The sequence below is a fragment of the Rhinatrema bivittatum genome, chromosome 4 (assembly GCF_901001135.1).
Source record: "Rhinatrema bivittatum chromosome 4, aRhiBiv1.1, whole genome shotgun sequence".
Classification (NCBI taxonomy): domain Eukaryota; kingdom Metazoa; phylum Chordata; class Amphibia; order Gymnophiona; family Rhinatrematidae; genus Rhinatrema; species Rhinatrema bivittatum.
The window spans coordinates 304,985,695-305,003,098 of record NC_042618.1 but is presented as its reverse complement, the minus strand read 5'-3'; the positions used below and the strand labels follow the sequence as shown (position 1 = coordinate 305,003,098).

At 43.8% G+C, this 17,404-nt stretch overlaps 1 protein-coding gene across 1 annotated transcript in view; it reads right to left on the bottom strand.

The window, feature by feature from the left end:
- The window catches only part of DNAH9 (dynein axonemal heavy chain 9), a 1,128,006-nt gene that overhangs the window by 297,500 nt on the left and 813,102 nt on the right, over nucleotides 1-17,404 (bottom strand). The window lies entirely within an intron of this gene.

Here is a 17,404-nt window from a genome sequence, read left to right as displayed (position 1 = left end):
CAAAGTGCTTAACATATTAAAAAGTATCGCATATTTATTTCTTGCTTTCCAATTCATTTTCTATTAAAGAACAACACTTACAAATAATACAAACTGCTCTGCTTTCACATCACATGAAGGATTCCGGTCATACCCCTGCACAGATGTGGGACTATAAATCAGAAATCTCACCACAGTCACAGCCAGGGAAGGAACCGGAGACAATGAAGCAATTTCTCTACCGGACTATGGATCTGATGTAATAAGCTGCGCAAAACCTGCCGCAGGTTTTTGCGCGCCTAATAGCATGGGGTTTCTGCGTTTTATTTTATGTGTGCATGTAATAACATGTTCAGCGTGAGAAAAAGCTTGCACAAACGCATGCTAAAAACCCACAGTGGGTTTTGCGCAAGTGCAAGCAAATGGCATGTAAAGGAGGTAATTATCCATTCACGGGCTATGTAGGGAGCCACGGTAGCAGAGAGAACAGTTACTGTGAGGTTTTTTAAGTGGGTTTTCTAGCACCCAGAGCTTGCTAATCGCAATAGCTCCTATCGCTTTCATGGCTTTTGGTCCCAGTCCCAAGAGATGCTGTGGCTCCAGAAAGTGTCAGCGCTTGTCTGTAACCTCCAGAGATTGCCGGTCCATCCGTCCCAGCTCCTGCTGTCTCCCAGCGGGGCTGATGCATGCCAAGCGTCCCCAAGCACCCAGAAAGGAAACAGCTATACTGACACACAAACACACAGATGCCATCAGTGGAGTAAAAGGGCCAAAGCAGTAGGAGCTGAAACAATTTATTTATGAATAGAAGTAACTCGGAATAGTTAGAAATGAGTCTGCAACATTTTTCCATTAGCGGCTATTTTAGTGCCTGCTTTTCCCGTGGCTTTCTGCATCAGGGCTTATACAGGTATTGGCGCATGTATTAGGTAAGGTATTACCATGGGGTTTATTGAGCGTATCTCATTTGCATGCCATCCCCTTATTACATCCTGCTGAAGCGCCTGCTTTTGCCATGCATGCTAAAAAAAAAAAAAAATGCAGCAAAATTGTGCCGATTTCAGCATGGGTCTTATTACATCGGCCCCAAAGGATTTTGTAATGCAGAGAGCTGAATGTGCGTGAGTTTTGCTAAAGTGGCAGCAATGGTCTCGCTTCTCTTTAGTGCTGCTACCAGAGTGAAAATGAAACCACAGACACAAGGCAACTCCCACAATCACCAATGCACTGCCAGTCAAACAATACATAAAAATGTGTACTTTATGTCAAATATTAAAGGTCAGAAACACCATTTGGCCTCAGAGGCTATTCTTAAATTCTCCCTGAAGCCCCTGGACATACCTTGCTGCAATTGTGTTCCTTGAGAAAGTTTATCTTTTGCAAAAACAGTGTCCAGGGATACATACATGCCAAAAGAACCAGTTTCTGGAGGGAGAGGTTTAGCTTTTCCTAGTTTTTGAACCCGTGCATCCCCATGCATTGTTGGGGCAATTTTCAAACCTACCTGCACAGGTGCAAAGTCCATGGGGGATTTTACCTGTGGGCTTTGCAACAGATTTCAAATAGAAAGTATGAGTGTACTTTTCCTTTGAAAACTGCCTAAGGAAAAGATTCCTGCACAGATATGAACCTGCTTTTTGTGCGGGCACTTTTTCCAGGGAAAACAACATGCGTAGTTTTGAAAATGTAAAAAGCAAAGTTGTTTACCTGTACCAGGTGTTCGCCAAGGACAGCAGGATGTCAGTCTTCACACATGGGTGAAATCATCGGATGGAGCCCAGCACAGAAAACCTATGTTAAAGTTTCTAGAACTTTGAATGAGCCTCTCAGAGCTTGCATGAAATATACCACACATCCATGCATGGTTCCATCAGTCTTATAATATAGAATTCAGAAAAATAATAAAATAATTAAAAATCTAATTAAATCTAAATAATTAACCCCCCCCCCCACCCCTCCCCTTGTTAGTTAGTTAATTGTTCTGTTACTGCGTTTACGTTATACACCGTTCTCTGTAAAGGCTATGCCTATATATCTTTTGTTGTAAGTTACTTGCAAACCGGCACGATGTGCAAACGGTTGCCGGTATATAAAATTAAATAAATAAATAAATAAATAAAATCTACATGCTGGAAATCCAACTCCATGGGGTAGCGGGTGGGCGGGTTTTTTGAAGACTGACATCCTGCTGTCCTTGGAGAACACTTATTACAGGTAAGCAACTCTGCTTTCACTGAGGACAAGCAGGATGGCAGTCCTCACACATGGGTGAATCCCTAGATACAGGCTGCTTCCCCCCCCCCCCCCAACATAAAAGGGAACCAACAAAACACAAACAAGTGCCAACAGGCACAATCATAACCAGTTTTGTTGGTAGCCGGGGGGGGGGGGGGGGGCTATCTGAACAAAAACAACGGGCCCTAGGCAGGAGCAGAGTTGGGTTCTACACCTCAAATAAGTTCCGAAGGACAGGTTAGTCACATCTGCTGTCGCGTCGTCCTTCCTTATCCAATAAATAATGCAATGTGAATGTGTGGACAGAACTCCACGTTACAGCTCTCCTCCATAAGTACTGCTTGCAAGTGGGCCACTGACGCTGTCATAGCTCGAACAGAATGAGCCTTAACACGCCTCCCAAGATGCACTCCAGCTTGGGCATAACAGAAGGAGATGCAGTATGCTAGCCAATTAGAAATCATCTGCTTGGCAACAGCGATACTCAACTTATTCCTATCAAAAGAAACAAAAAGTTGGGTGGACTATCTATGGGCTTCTGTCCACTCAAGATAGAAGCCTAAAGTTCTTTTGCAGTCCAAACTGTACAGAGCTTGTTTGCCTTGGTGTGAATGGGGCCTGGGAAAGAATGTTGGCAGGATGATGGACTGGTTAAGATGGAAGTTCAACACCACCTCAGGCAGGAACTTACGTAAGATCATCCTGTCATGAAACATTTAGTGTAAGGTGAATAAGTCACTAAGGCCTGGAGCCCGCTGACTCTGCTTGCTGAAGTGAGCGCTACCAAAACTGTGACTTTCCAGGTCAGGTACTTCAGATCACAGGAGTGCAGTGGCTCAAAGGGAGCTTTCATCCGCTGAGCTAATACCATGTTGAGGTCCCAAGACATAATGGGAGGCCTTAAGGTAGGCTTCAACTGAAGCAGGCCCCACGTGAAATATACATCTATAGGCTGTACAGAGATGGGTGTACTGTCTACACCATGGTGATATGCACCAATCACACTTAGATGAACTCCAAAGGAGTTGGTCTTCAAACCAGCTTCCAATAGGTGTAGAAAGTAGTCAAGCAGTTTTTGTGGGGAGTAGGAGAAAAGAGCTAGGGCCTTCTGCTCACATCATATGGAGAACCTCCTCTAATTCAGTTTGTAGGACTTTTTAATGGAAGGCTTTATGTAAACCACCAATACCCGAGACACATTTTCCGAGAGATCGAGTGGTTGCAATATCAACCTCTCAACATCCAAGCTGTGAGCAAAGGGGCCTGGAGATTGGGATGGTGCATCATGCCTCAATCCTGGGTGATGAGATCTGGGGAAGTCCCCAGCCTAATTGGTTTCTGGATGGACATCTCCCTGAGGAGTGGAAACCAGACCTGTCTCACACAATAAGGGGCTATGAGGATCATAGTCCCTTTGTCTTTGCAAAGCTTCAAGAGAGTCTTAACTACCAGTGGAGCTGGAGGACCTGCATACTCTCACCTCAATAGTGGGCAAAGGCTCATTTACCACATGTACTGTACAGGCAGCAGAACTGAAGAACCTTCCTGTTCCAAGGTGCTGTGAAGAGATTCACCTCTGGACTTCTCCAGAAGTGGAAGATACGATTCAGGACCCCTTGGCTCCAGAGACGAATCATAGGGTCTGAAGGCACGACTCAGTAGGTCCAGTATTACATTCTCCATTCCAGCCAAGTACATGGCCCTGAGCACCATCTCATGGGAGATAGTCCATGACCAGATCTGGACCACTTTCTGACACAGGAGGTATGATCCCGTACCTCCCTGCTTGTTGACATACCACATTGCCACTGGTTGTCAGTCTGTATCAGATCTCTGAAAGCCCACAGTGCATACCTGATTTCCTGGAGCTCCAGAAAATTGATTTTATAGAACTGCTCCTGGATAGACCATAGGCCCTGGGTGCTGAGTCCATATTACATGATTTCCCCAATCCAGGGTAGACACATTTATGGTTAGGATAATTTGGGTGGGAGGACTTTGGAATATCACCCCATTTCCAGATTTGAAATTTTTCATCACCAGGACAAAGAGTCCTGGAGAGACAGTGTGATTCAGATGCGATCCTGGAGATACTGAGTGGCTCAAGGTCTGCTGGGCCTTTTGCATGTCTAAACATGCCAAGGGATTGACATGTACTGTCATGGATATATGGCTCAACATGTGCCACACTGACACCTGCTGGCTCTGTTGAATCCCCACCAAGATGGTCATCAGGTTGATGGCCCATTGTTAGAGCAGGAAAGCACTGGCCTGAGCTTTGTCTAGCAAGGCTTCAATGAAGTCTAATTTTGGTGACAGACTGAGATGGGGTAATTGACAATGAATCCAAGTATCTCCAGCACTCAGATGGTCGAGCACATGGATTCGTCAGCCCCTGCTCGAGAGGTGCTCTTGACCAGCCAATTGTCCAGATACGGGAAACCGTGAATTCCCAGTCTGCGAAGATGTGCCGCCACCACGGTTATCCATTTCGTAAAGCCATGTGGGGCAGAATGCGATACTGGAAGTGCTACTTTCCCACCACAAATCTGAGATACTTCCAGTGACCTGGGAAGATCTTGATGTGAGTGTAAGCATCTTTAGGATCCAAGGAGAGTAGCCAGTCCCCTTTCTGCAAGAAGGGTATAAAGGTGCCTAGGGAAACCATCTTGAACTTTTCTCTTTTGATGAATTTGTTCAAGGCCCTTAGGTCCAAGATGGGAAAGAGTCCCTGTGTCATCTTGGGTATCAGGAAGTACTGGGAGTAAAATCCCCATCCTCTTTGCTCTGGTGGAATGTGTTTGACTGCTCTGGCAATTAAGAGGAAGGAGAGCTCCAATACTAGTACCTCCTGATGCACTACCAAGCATCAGAATGAGCTAAGGGGGCAATTTATACCCCTTGCGAATGATAGAAAGCATCCACTGGCCTGAGATTACACTGGGCCGCTGGTTCATAAAGAACCAAATTCATCCGCTGACTGGCAGGTCCATTGCTCTGGGTACGGGAGACTTGGCTACGTTCCCTGCAAGCCAGTCAAAACTCCATCCCTGGAGTTGACTGAGGAACTGGTTGGAGCTTTGGGGCCCTCTGTTGCCTGGGGCGGCCACAAGGGTCCTGGTGTTTTTGATGGGAGCGTAGCAGCGGAGGATAGTACCTCTTTGGGCAGAAGAAAGACTTCCTGGGTCCAAATCTCTAAGGCCTCCTGCCTGAGGAAGATGGGCCCTGAGTGCCACTGGGGAGCTGCTGGAACGTTGTATGGTGTTCCTGGATCTAGGCTAACATGTCCTTCACTTTATTCCCCAAAAGATTCTCTTCTCTACAAGGCATGTCAGCAAGTTGCTCCTGACCTTCTGGTCTGAAATCTGATGCCTGCAGCCATGCGAGTTTACGGGTGCCAATTCCCGCTGCAGAGACCCTTAATGCCATTTCGAAAACCTCATAGGTCAATTGGCCCCCATGTTTTCCGTACTCCAGACCCTTATGCACCAGCGATGGAAGAGTGACTTGTTGCTGCTGAGGCAGTTGCTTGGCAACTTCCTGCACCTGCTTCAGCATATAGCACATGTACTGGCTCATCATGTAGAGATGGTAGGCCACTATGCAGGCAATAAGCATAGTACCTTGGAACACCTTCCTCCCAAGAGCAACTATAGCTCTCTGATTCTTCCTCAGGAGCAACTAAGAATGGGTCTGAGTGCACTTGGCCTTCCTGAGAGTGAATTCAATGACCACCAATTGGTGGGGCAGCTAAAGCTTGTTGAATCTGATAGCCTTTTGGATGAGATAAATCGTATCCGTCTTCCTGTTCACTGGAGGTACTGGGAGGGGATGTTCCCACATCTTCATCATTAACTTCACAAGTATCTCATGCACTGCACTGGGTCTGCCACGATCTCCATGGGAAGCTACACATACTGGAGAATATTTAGCATTTTGTGCCTGGTATTCTCTTCAGTCATCAACTGAAATGGGATGGCCTCTGCCATCATTCAAACAAAACCTGTGAAGGAGAGGTCCCTATCGTGGAGACTTACTTCAGTCATCTAGAGGAGATGGTTCTAAGGGGAGATCATCTGAAGCATCATCGGAAGCCACAGAGTTGTCATTTCCTAGAAGTAATAGGTGCCCTCATCTCTACCGTCATCAGCTGGTGATGGGGCCCTAGTTGCTTGGCCCCGGTGTAGGCACCAGTCAACTGGCCATTTTGGCCCAAGCCTCAGTGCCACTTCCGGTATCAGGGGGCTTCCTCCTCCAAGGAACTTTTTATTTTATTTTTTATTTTTTATATACCGACATTTGATCTGAGATATCACATTGGTTTACATTCAGGTACTTTAGGTATTTCCCTATCCCCAGAGGGCTTACAATCTAAGTTTTGTACCTGAGGCAATGGAGGGTAAAGTGACTTGCCCAAGGTTACAAGGATAACCATATCAGCTGGTGGCGGCATCTATGCCCCACAGATGTTAATGCTGCCTCAGGAACAGTACATGCAGCGATTCAAACAGCGGCTTAAGGAATGATGGTGCCGGTGTCTGTGCCCTCAGTGCTCCTATCACCCTTTCCATGGCCAGCTGCACACACCTCTCCAATTCCTCCTCAAAAATCACCAATGTCAAGACAGGCTGGGACCCAGGAAGAGTCAAAAAGTCAGGACTTATCTAAAGTCTTTACCCAGAAAATGGGTGACTCCGCAACTCTGGTGGCTGTGGAATTTTCAACACAACATGTAACAAAGAAACATTTCTAAATGCTAAAGAGACATTCCAAGGTCACAGACCCTATCTAACAGAACAGTATATGGATGCTGGTTTAGAAGTTATTATTAGATGGCTACATACTGCATAACAACAACTTATACATTTCTTTAAAATTTAATAGAAAACTGTGTATTAGTCAGTGCTAACAGAATGGTAACAAGGTTAGCGGATGGTGATGCACAGTGCTTCACGTTGGATAAAAAAATATTTGCTCTGAGTTACAATAGAAAGAACATGTTATATCAGGGGTAGGCAACTTAGTTTCAGGAATGCCACAAACAAGTCTGGTATTCAGGATATCCACAATGGATATGCATGAGATATATTTGCATACAAGGGAGACAGTGTATGTAAAATATGGAGTGGAAGACTAATCTAGTGGTTAGAGCAGCTGGCTCTGAACAAGGGTTCAAATCCCACTGCCACTCCTTGTGACCTTGGGCAAGTCACTTTACCCTTCATTGCCTCAGGCACAAACAGATTGTGAGCCTTCTGGGGACAGAGAAATAACTATAGTAACTGAATGCAATCCGCTTTGAAGTGCCGAAAAGCAGACTATAAAAATCTAATAAATAAATATGCTTTATGAATATTCATTGTGGATATTGTGAAAAGCAGACCTTATTGTGGCACTACAGGACTAGGGTTAACCACCCCTGTATTATATGATGCTGGGAATTCAAAATAAGCAGAAAGTCTCAAATACATTTCATAAGCCCTATTCTGCTTTCTATAAATAGTTGCCAAACTTTTGTTAAATAAAAGAATATCTTTAGTCTAATGTTTTGGCTTTTAGCTTTAACTCATTGCTCTGGATACCCATGCGTGGTCTTGCTTTTGAATATTGAATAAAGGTATTTATGCTTTTATTTAACTGTCTCGTTGCAAATCTTTGATTTTTTTGTACAGCTTGGTATGGGACTTGTGAACATAGTGCTTTTTGTCAGTGGCAGCTGGTACAAGCCATTAAAGAGTTTTAATAGCTTTGTGCCAAAATAAGTGGAAAAATAACAATTTTGTGAATTTTCAAAGTTATTATTAAACAAGATCCGGCTTACAAAAAGTCTTCCACTCATTGAACTGGATGAAAAGGGCATGTGTGCCTGAAGTGCCTCTTCAAATATTTGCAGCAAACGACAAGTTTTAATGCACTCTGTGTCTGGCAGCATATTTCTTGAAGCAGCACATTGCTATATGTGAACTCCACTTCCTTAAGTTATTGGTGATTGTATGGGAATATAAAAGCCAAGACATAAAGAACCCTAGTAAAGCAAAGGCATGGAACAGGCAGCCTGGAGGCAGCATTAATTACATCATTCCATCAGCCTTTACCTCTAGTCACTTTACTCTTAATTTTCTTTCTTCAGGTTTCTCCTTGCCATGCTTTTCAAGATGGGTTTTACTATAACCATAAAGGTCAACAATAGAAGGAAATGGCCTGAAGGAATGTGCAATTATTCACTGCTCCACAGATCAAAGGAAAAGGCTTGGCCAGAGCTATTTTCTACTGCAGTCACAATCATCAGAAATTAAAATAAAGCTCATTAATTACACAGTCAGTTATTCTAACACCAGCTGCATGCCAGGCAGGTCATTAGCAGTTACAGGCTTCCTTCTCTAATACTGGTATATGATATCAGTCCTATTATGCCAATTTTATACATACAACCCCCACCACCCTCCACACACACAATAATTTTCAAAGGAAAATGTATATGTAAATGAAACATACTATCGTAGCAATTTTCAAAAGCCCATTTAACTATGTTAAGTGCACAGGGGTGATAACTTTAAAACATGTGCGAGGGTGCCCATATACACATGCTCATGTATTTTATATTGCGCGCAAATGTGCGCACACTAAATAAAATACACTTCAATCTACCCAATATGCTCACATATCTAAAAGATATTTGGCATGTGTTTTCAACATAGCCATATAAGTAGCATTTTAACACTTATCTAGTTATATCATTTAGCCGGATAAGTAGCAGTTTTTCAGACTTATTCAGCTAAGTGGCAGCAAAATCACCACCTTTTCAAAGAAGTCAAAATTTATTCCAATAAGTGGCACAAATCTATACGTGAGTATTTGTACATCTAATTTTAATCATTTACATGTGGAGATTTAACCAGCATATTTTTCTTAGCACTTGTCAGCTTTTACACATGTAAGAATTTAAATTTTGTAACATGCAAGCGTGAAGGATTTATCAGTTATTCAGATCCTTCAGTCTCTCCTCATCAGTCTTCTCATACAGAACCCACACCATTTTGGTTGCTCTTCTCTGGATTGCCTCCATCTTGTCTTTGTCCCTTTTAGATACAGGCTCCAGAACTGAATACAGTACTCCAAACGAAGCCTCACCAAGGTCCTGTAGAACTGAATACAGTACTCCAAAAGAAGCCTCACCAAGGACCTGTACAAGGGTATTATCACCTGGTTGTTCCCAGGGCCGCCATCAGGAATTTTGAGGCCCCATACAGCCAAAATGTCTGGGCCACAAGCATTCAGTGGATAAAGTATATGCAACAATGTTTATACCTATGTGTAAACTCCACCATAGGTGTAAAAAAATAAAAACAAGTCAACAAACTCAAATCACTTAGATAAATGCACAGTATCTGAGAAATCCAGTGGGTTCTATCCAATAAAGCAGTTCAGTGTGAGTACTGAATTGTGTCCATCTCGACTCATAGTGGAAATAACAGCAAATTCAGGTTTATGAAGCAATCAGTCTTCTTACTTTCTGATTTGCAAAATCTTTAATTAAGTCTTTGTAACTGAGTTGTCTGGCAAGCTCATGCTCAATAGAGAGAATTGCCAGGCCGTTTAGACGTTGTTCACTCATTGTAGAACGCAGATAGTTCTTGATTGATGAAAGTTTGCTAAATGCCCTCTCTCCTTCTGCCACTTTGCCGGCGCATACTGTCTGACGCGGCGGTGACGTCACAGCCGCGTCAGACAGTGAACGCTGGCAGGACAGAGCGCGCGGACGAGTCTCTGTCTGCGGTGCTCTGTAAATCAATGCTATGCGTGTCTAAAAGACACGCATAGCATTGATTCTCTCCCTTCTCTGGGGCCCGCACCCAGGGCCGGCTCCAGGTTTCAGTAGGCCCCTGGGCGACAGACTGTCGGAGAGAGCCTCAGTGGGCCTCTTTGCCATGAACTAATACATCCCCCAAGCGCACCTGCTGCCTGGCGGCTGCGGGCCCCCATATGTGGCAGTAGATCCTGGGGCCCCATACTGCAGGCCCAAGAATACTGCCCTGATGGCGGCCCTGGTTGTTCCTCTGTCTATGCAGGTAACTTGCTAATGTAGCAGTTACTACCCTTAACCAATAAGGGCAATACTTTTGATGCAACAAAACATTGCTTTCTGCTTCAACGGCAAGGGGTAATGGGGAATAGGATTCAAACAGCAACCAAAGAGGGCCCAACTCTTACGGTCTAGGAATCTGTTAAGCGTGGGGTTAATCTGCACAGTGTAGCAGATACCACCATAAGCTTGCTGGGCAGACTGGACAGACCATTTGGTCCTTTTCTGCCATCATTTCTGTTTTTCTATTACAGACAAAAAGGCAAGTGTGATTTCAGTTCCATGAATCAATTAGCAGGTGTAAGTGATTGAACAAGTTCGGTAATATATGCAAGTATATCATTTACAAAATAGCAACTTGTGAGCGTACTTCCGAACTCTGCCCTGGAATGTTCCAAAATCGCCCATTTTTTCCCCCTAACACTTACATGCAATACTGAAAATATGCAGTAGTTTCAAGTTTTATAAAATAGCCTATACGAGCATACTTGCTACTTACACATGTATGTGCTAATTTTACATGTAGAACCTCCACGTAGCCCTTTGAAAATTACTTCTTTACTGTGTCACGGCTTGCAGCAAGAATTGCAGATCTCCAGCAAAATTTCCAGAAAATCTCCAGAAGAGATCTCAAAGTAAAGTGCTTTATCATGTTCATAAGATGAAACGTTGCTGGTAAATGTATATAAGGTAACCTAAAGCGAACAGTATATGGGTACTTCAGTTATTAAAAATCTGAGGGAGAAACTTAGGGAAAAGGAGAGAAAATGTAAACTCTTTATTCATTTTTTTCTTTTTTCTTAGCAGGAGATTTAAGTCTCCTCTTTTGGCAATGATCGTTATTATTATCGTGTCTTCAATGGGTGAGATGATAGGGTGTTAACACTCCATGCTATACAAGCTCCCAATATTAGTCAACAAGACAGAAAGGACCATCTTCAACTCACATCTCAAATCCTGTACTTGGATCCCATCAAAAAGAAGCCAAGAGTGAGACTCCAGTTTTTTAAATCACCCTCTGATTATGCTGGTGTTCCATTTGTGAGTGGGTGGGTAACACATGTTTTAAAATAAGATCACAGTGTAGGTTCTGAACTATGAGCTACAGACAGTCTGGCCTTTTGGCTGAGATTTAGAACTGGAGAATATGAGCAGTTAATGCCCTGCCGTGTGATGTCACTAGGGACAGGATTACAATATAATCAGTGCCAAAGGAGAAGGATTACACCTCCTGTAAAAGAAAAACCCCAAACTTCCAGCTGTGCAATAAGAAAATGATGATGCTTGCTAGGTAGGCTGCTTTCTGTTAGATGACTGGAACATATTTACAAATGGACTTCTTGGTTCATAAATAATTCTGATGATGCTAAGAGAAGATTCTAGCATGAAGGGAGCTTCCTAGTAGGCTATAGATTTTGGCACCTATGATGTAGGAGACACACTATAATAAACAGTACTAGCGGTCTGTTGTTAACCCATGAGAGAAGTAGTGCTGTTGGCTTGACCCCATACCATTTAAGCCTTACCCTACTGGACTTATTGGTCCTTCTACCTATCTTCTAAAGCAGTGGTTCTCAACCCTGTCCTGGGGACACCCCCCCCCCCCCACCCCAGCCAGTCGGGTTTTCAGGATATCCACAATGAATATGCATGAGAGAAAATTTGCATACACTGCCTCCATAACATGCAAATTTTCTCTCATGCATATTCATTGTGGATATCCTGAAAACCCGACTGGCTGGGGGGGGGGGCCCCCAGGACAGGGTTGAGAACCACTGTTCTAAAGGGAACCAAACAGGTGAAATATAAAGAATTAAAATGGCTGTGGTGTTATGGTGAGAGGCACTAGATATTAGAACACTAACTCTTCAGAAGTGCTCCAGAACCCAGATTGCAGGAGAAATAGTGTCTTGATCGCACATCTAGAAGTGTGCCCACTTAAAGCAAGAATGCGGCACATACCAACTGAACAACTGCAATTCTGCCAGCTATCAAGAGCTGCACCACAAGAGATCCAAATACGTTATACAACCTGCCATGTGATTTGTTATTAACATTTATAAATCCAGCTCTGTATCAGAGATGGAATAGTCTATTGTCCTATACACCCCTTTACCACAGTTCACTGTTATGAGCCATACAGAGGTACTGGGGACCTCTAGAGCAGTGGTTCTCAACCCAGTCCTCAAAATACACGCAACCAATTTGGTTTTCAGGACATTCACATTAAATATGAAGGAGATAGATATGCATACAATGGAGATAGCACATGAAAGTCTATGAAATACTAAATCCATAGGCATCAGAATAGGGGACGGAGTGGTTGGGTTGGTAGGGCCATGCCCTCCCCAAAGGCCGCTGTCTAGGAATGACTCCTGCCCTTTTCTAGTCCTACTCCTTTCCTTAAGCTTGCTCAAGAAACAGCAACACAACTCTCCCCCTCCCTCTCCATCCTGCTACCTGAACTACAATTTGATCGCAGAGGAAGTTACATTAAAGATGAGCAAGCTCCAACACCTGTAGGCCTTTTTTTGCTTGTTTACCTTTGTGCACGTGACTGCACCAGTCACGTGCACTGAGCCACTTACAAGGAGGGAGGACTGCCTGCTGAGCTGGGATGCGCCTTTAGCCTTCCCAGCACCTGCTACATCCTGCTGTGTGGGATCTCTGTTACTTTACAGTCTGCCGAGTGCTGCTGGCTCTCCCGATCTGCCTTCTGTGCATCTGCGGTGCACTATTGATTGCTTCTGGATTCGGGACTACTTGCAGTTCTCTTTCCAGTCTTCAGATAAGGCAAGTGCCTGGTCTGGAAGAGCTGGGGAGAAGGGGATGGGGGCTGGAGGGAGCAAGATGGGGAGGGCTAGGACTCAGGAGCAGCTAAGAAATCTTGAGCAGGGCTCTGTTTAAAGAGAAAGGTATGGAGGAGGGAAATCAAAGAAGAGGAGAGCACAGCAGAAGGCTGAGACCAAGAAGAAAAAGGAGGGGGCTGAGGGAAGAAAAGAGAGGCTTGGTTGCTGCTTTTACCGGGGGGGGGGGGGGATTGGGCCTGCCCCTCTCTCTCTTTCTGTCCCCAATCCTGTCCTTTCTTTATGCCTCCTGACTCTTCCCCCTGGCCCCAGCGCTGCTCTATGACCCCATACCATCTCCTCTATCCCCTTGCCCTTATTCCCCCTACCATCTCCTCTCTCTTTATGTCTCCCAGTCTTATCCTCTGTCCTCTTCCCCATGCCTGTGCTCACCTGCCCTCTCCTTTGTGCCCCCAGCCATCTCTCCTGCTTTTTCCCAAGCCCCCAGCCCTCTCCTCTGCCCTTTTTGTCTGTGCCCCCTTGCCCTCTTCCCTGTACTCCCAAGCTCTCTCCCCTGCCCTCTTTCCCTATGTTGCCCTATCCTCTCCTTTCTTTTTGTGCCTCCCAACCCTCTTCCTTGTGCCTTAGCCTCATCCCCTGCCCTCTTTTCCCAACACTCCTCTGCCCTCTCCTTTCCCCTTCCCCAAGTCACCTGCCATTTTCCCCCTGCCCCAACTCTTGCTCTCTTCCCCTCCTTTCTTCTATCTCCTTCTCTCATACCTATCTGCACGAAGGCTCAGCAGCCTCAACATAATACTGAATTAAATTGGGGCTGCCAAGCATTTATAATTACATCTTAAAAACATTACTCCTGCTGCAAGTAACATTCAAAAAGAGCAAGGAGCACAAGTAGGCCCTCTTTGCTGGACATTTACTGCTGCTAATACGGCTGGAACCTGTCTTCCCAGCCTCGGTGGAGCAGCTTATGTGCTCCAGCTGCCCAATCTTCTCTGCCTTGCCACTGCTACCTGCCGCTGGTCCTGTCTGATCTTCTCTTCCTGCCTCTACAGGTTGTCTTTTGCAGCCACTGCCAGCTCTGCCAACCTGCCTTTTGCATTGCTGCTGGAGTGGCTGGATTGCTTCTGCTCCGGGACCACTGCTGCTTCCCTCCTAACATAAGGAATGGTTCCTGGGAGAGCTGAGAAAGGGATAGGAGCTGGAAGAAAGCAAGAAGAGGAAGGCTAGGACTCAGGAGCATGGAGAAAAGAGCAAGCTGGTGTGAGAACAGGGCTCTGTTTGGAGGAAGAGGTGGAGGAGGAAGAAAAATTCCATAATGCATTATGAATGTTTCCTCCAGGAACTTGTCAAAACCTCTTTTAAACCCTACTATGCTAGTCACCTTGATCAAGTCCTCTGGCAACAGATTCCAAAGCTTGAAGGTGCACCAAGTGAAAAAGTATTTTCTACAATCTGTTTGGAATCCTAATATTCTATTTGCTTTTTTGACTGTCTCCATGCACTCACTCATTTTCAACGTATTATCTACAAGAGCTCCAGTGGGAGCACTGAGAAGAGAAGATCACCAGGCTGGTGGCTGAAAAGAAATAGTAAGTACTGCTTGGGAAATTTTAGAATGTAAACGTTTTAGGGAGAATTAAACTACTGGGGTAATTTTTTTGTGTGTTTTGTGTCTTTTTTAAATAGAAGACAGACAAAATAACCAGGAGTTTGTGTGTTTGTATTAAATTTGAGATGAACACAGCAGTCCAGCGGGGTACTCCCAGTCTTTTGTATCAAGTGTCACATAGATGAGTTTTTAACCTGCTGGTGAGAAGTTGTACACGCAGCCGGTGCAAAGAGCTCCCGTCTCTCAGAGAATGAGTCCGATCTCTAGAGGCTAGAATGGCAGACCTGGAGGAACTGAGGCAGACAGAGAGGTATATAGATGAGACCTTCAGGGTATAGTAGCCAAGTCACAACTTCAGTCTGGTAGCCCTGGTGCTTCCTTGGAGAAGGAAGGTCTCCTGATCAGACAGTATCAACCTGGTTCAGCAGGAAATGATCCTGTAGCAAGGACCTATTCTCCAGGTGGTGCATTGTCTTCTTGCACTGAGGATGTGTCTCCCAGGGCTACTGCCCAGGAGGGAAGGGTTAAGTTGGCCATCATAGTTGATTTTATTATTAGGAATGTAGACAGCTGGGTGCTGGTGGGCATGAGGATTACCTGGTAATATGCCTACCTGGTGCAAAGGTAGCAGACCTCATGCATCACCTAGACAGTATTTTAGACTGTGCTGGGGAGGAGCTGGCTGTCATGGTACATGTGGGCACAAACAACATAGGAAAATAAGAGCAGGAGGATCTGGAAGCCAAATTTAGGTTCTTAAGTAGAAAGCTGAAATCCAGAACCTCCAGGGTAGCATTCTCTGAAATGCTCCCGGTTTCATGTGCAGATCCCCAGAGGCAGGCAGAACTCTGAATTCTCAATGCATGGATGAGATGATAATGGAAGGAAGAGATATTCAGTTTTATAAGGAACTGGAGAACCTTTTGGGGATGGGGGAGTCTTTTCCAAAGGGATGGGCTCCACCTTAACTAGAGTGGAACCATGCTGCTGGTGTTAACCTTAAAAAAAGAGATACAGCAGCATTTAAACTAAATCAAAAGGGAAAGCCCACAGTCGCTCAACAGTGCATGGTTTGGAGAGAGGTATCTTCAAAGGATACTAATGAAGCATTAGAGTTAGGGTATCCCAACAGAGAGGTTCCAATAATAAGAAAAGTAGTCCAAGTGCCTCTAATTGAAGACTCACCTTAGTTAAAAGATTGTAATTTATCCATGTCAACTGAAAAGCAGAATGTTAAAAAATAAATAAACAAACACTTTGAAATGTTTGTATGCTAATACAAGAAGTTTAAGAAGTAAAATGGGAGAATTAAAATGTATAGCAGTGAATGGTGACAGACTGGCATCTCAGAGACATGGTGGAAAGAGGATAACCAATAGGATACTGCTATATCAGGGTACAAATTATATCACAATGATTGAGAGGAGCATCTTGGTGGTGAGATGGCGCTTTATGTTTGGGATGTAATAGAGTACAACAGGATAAAGATCCTGCAAGAAACTAAATGCACAATCGAATCGTTATGGGTAGAAACCCCTTGAGTGTCAGGGAAGAGTATAGTGATAAGTGTATATTACCGTCCACCTGGCCAAAATGATGAGATGAACAGTGAAATGCTAAGAGAAATTAGAGAAACTAACCAAACTGGTAGTGCAGTAATAATGGGAGATTTCAAGTACCACAAATTTGTAAACAAGGAGAGTCAATACAGTAACCCAATCGGTAAACTGTAAAAAAAACAAGGGCAACTGAATTAAATTTAAATTATAGCCTAAGTGACGGTGTCATCAAGCCAGACGTTGTGATTTTAACCCAAAACCCAACCGGTCTTCTAATCATTCACCATCACTGTAAAAATTATATTTATTAATTGAAAAAGTATATTTTTTGGGTTTTTTAATATTTTTTTGCTATGAAATTAAAAGTCTGTCATAAACTTTCAAAATCAGTCTTTAGTAGACATTCAACTCCAATGACCATATGAAGAAGAGTTAAGTAGCAGTCTTTCAGTGCAAAATATAAACACAGCCCAACACGGCCGGTGTTTCGCGGAAAAGCTTCCTCAGGGGCATATAAGTAATGTTAACACAGTAGTATTTGCCAGTTCAAAATGGACACAAAGTCTCAGAAGTTCTTCTTCATAGAAGAACACGAAGTCTCAGAAGTTCTTCTTCATAGAAGAACACAAAGTCTCAGAAGTTCTTCTTCATAGAAGAACTTCTGAGACTTCGTGTCCATTTTGAGTTTCTTTTATCTTAGCAAGAGACAAAGATGAGATTTTTTTCTGTCAACAAGGATTTCCTTTTTTGTGGGAAGAAAGTCTGGGTTTCTCTGGACGTCTCTTTTGTAACAGTCTTGAAGGAAATAATTCTTATTGTTAAGACAGAAGGTACTTGCAAATAGGAGCTACTTTCTTCTTAAAATATCCTTGTAAATGTTTGGTACCAAAAAACTAAGTTTTTCTTCTCTGATCCCATGAATTTGGAAACCTCTCTCAATGACAAACTATCTGGTTAGGATTACTGGACTTGGGGATATGGGGGGAAATATTTATGGATAGATTTATAAAATTAAGAAACCTCCTTCCTTAGTTTAGTTGCCTATTTTTTTTTCCTTTTTAAATTACCTACTAATAATGTGTGGGCTAGATTATGAAAACACTGTAGAAGTGATTGATTTGATCCAGATGGTATT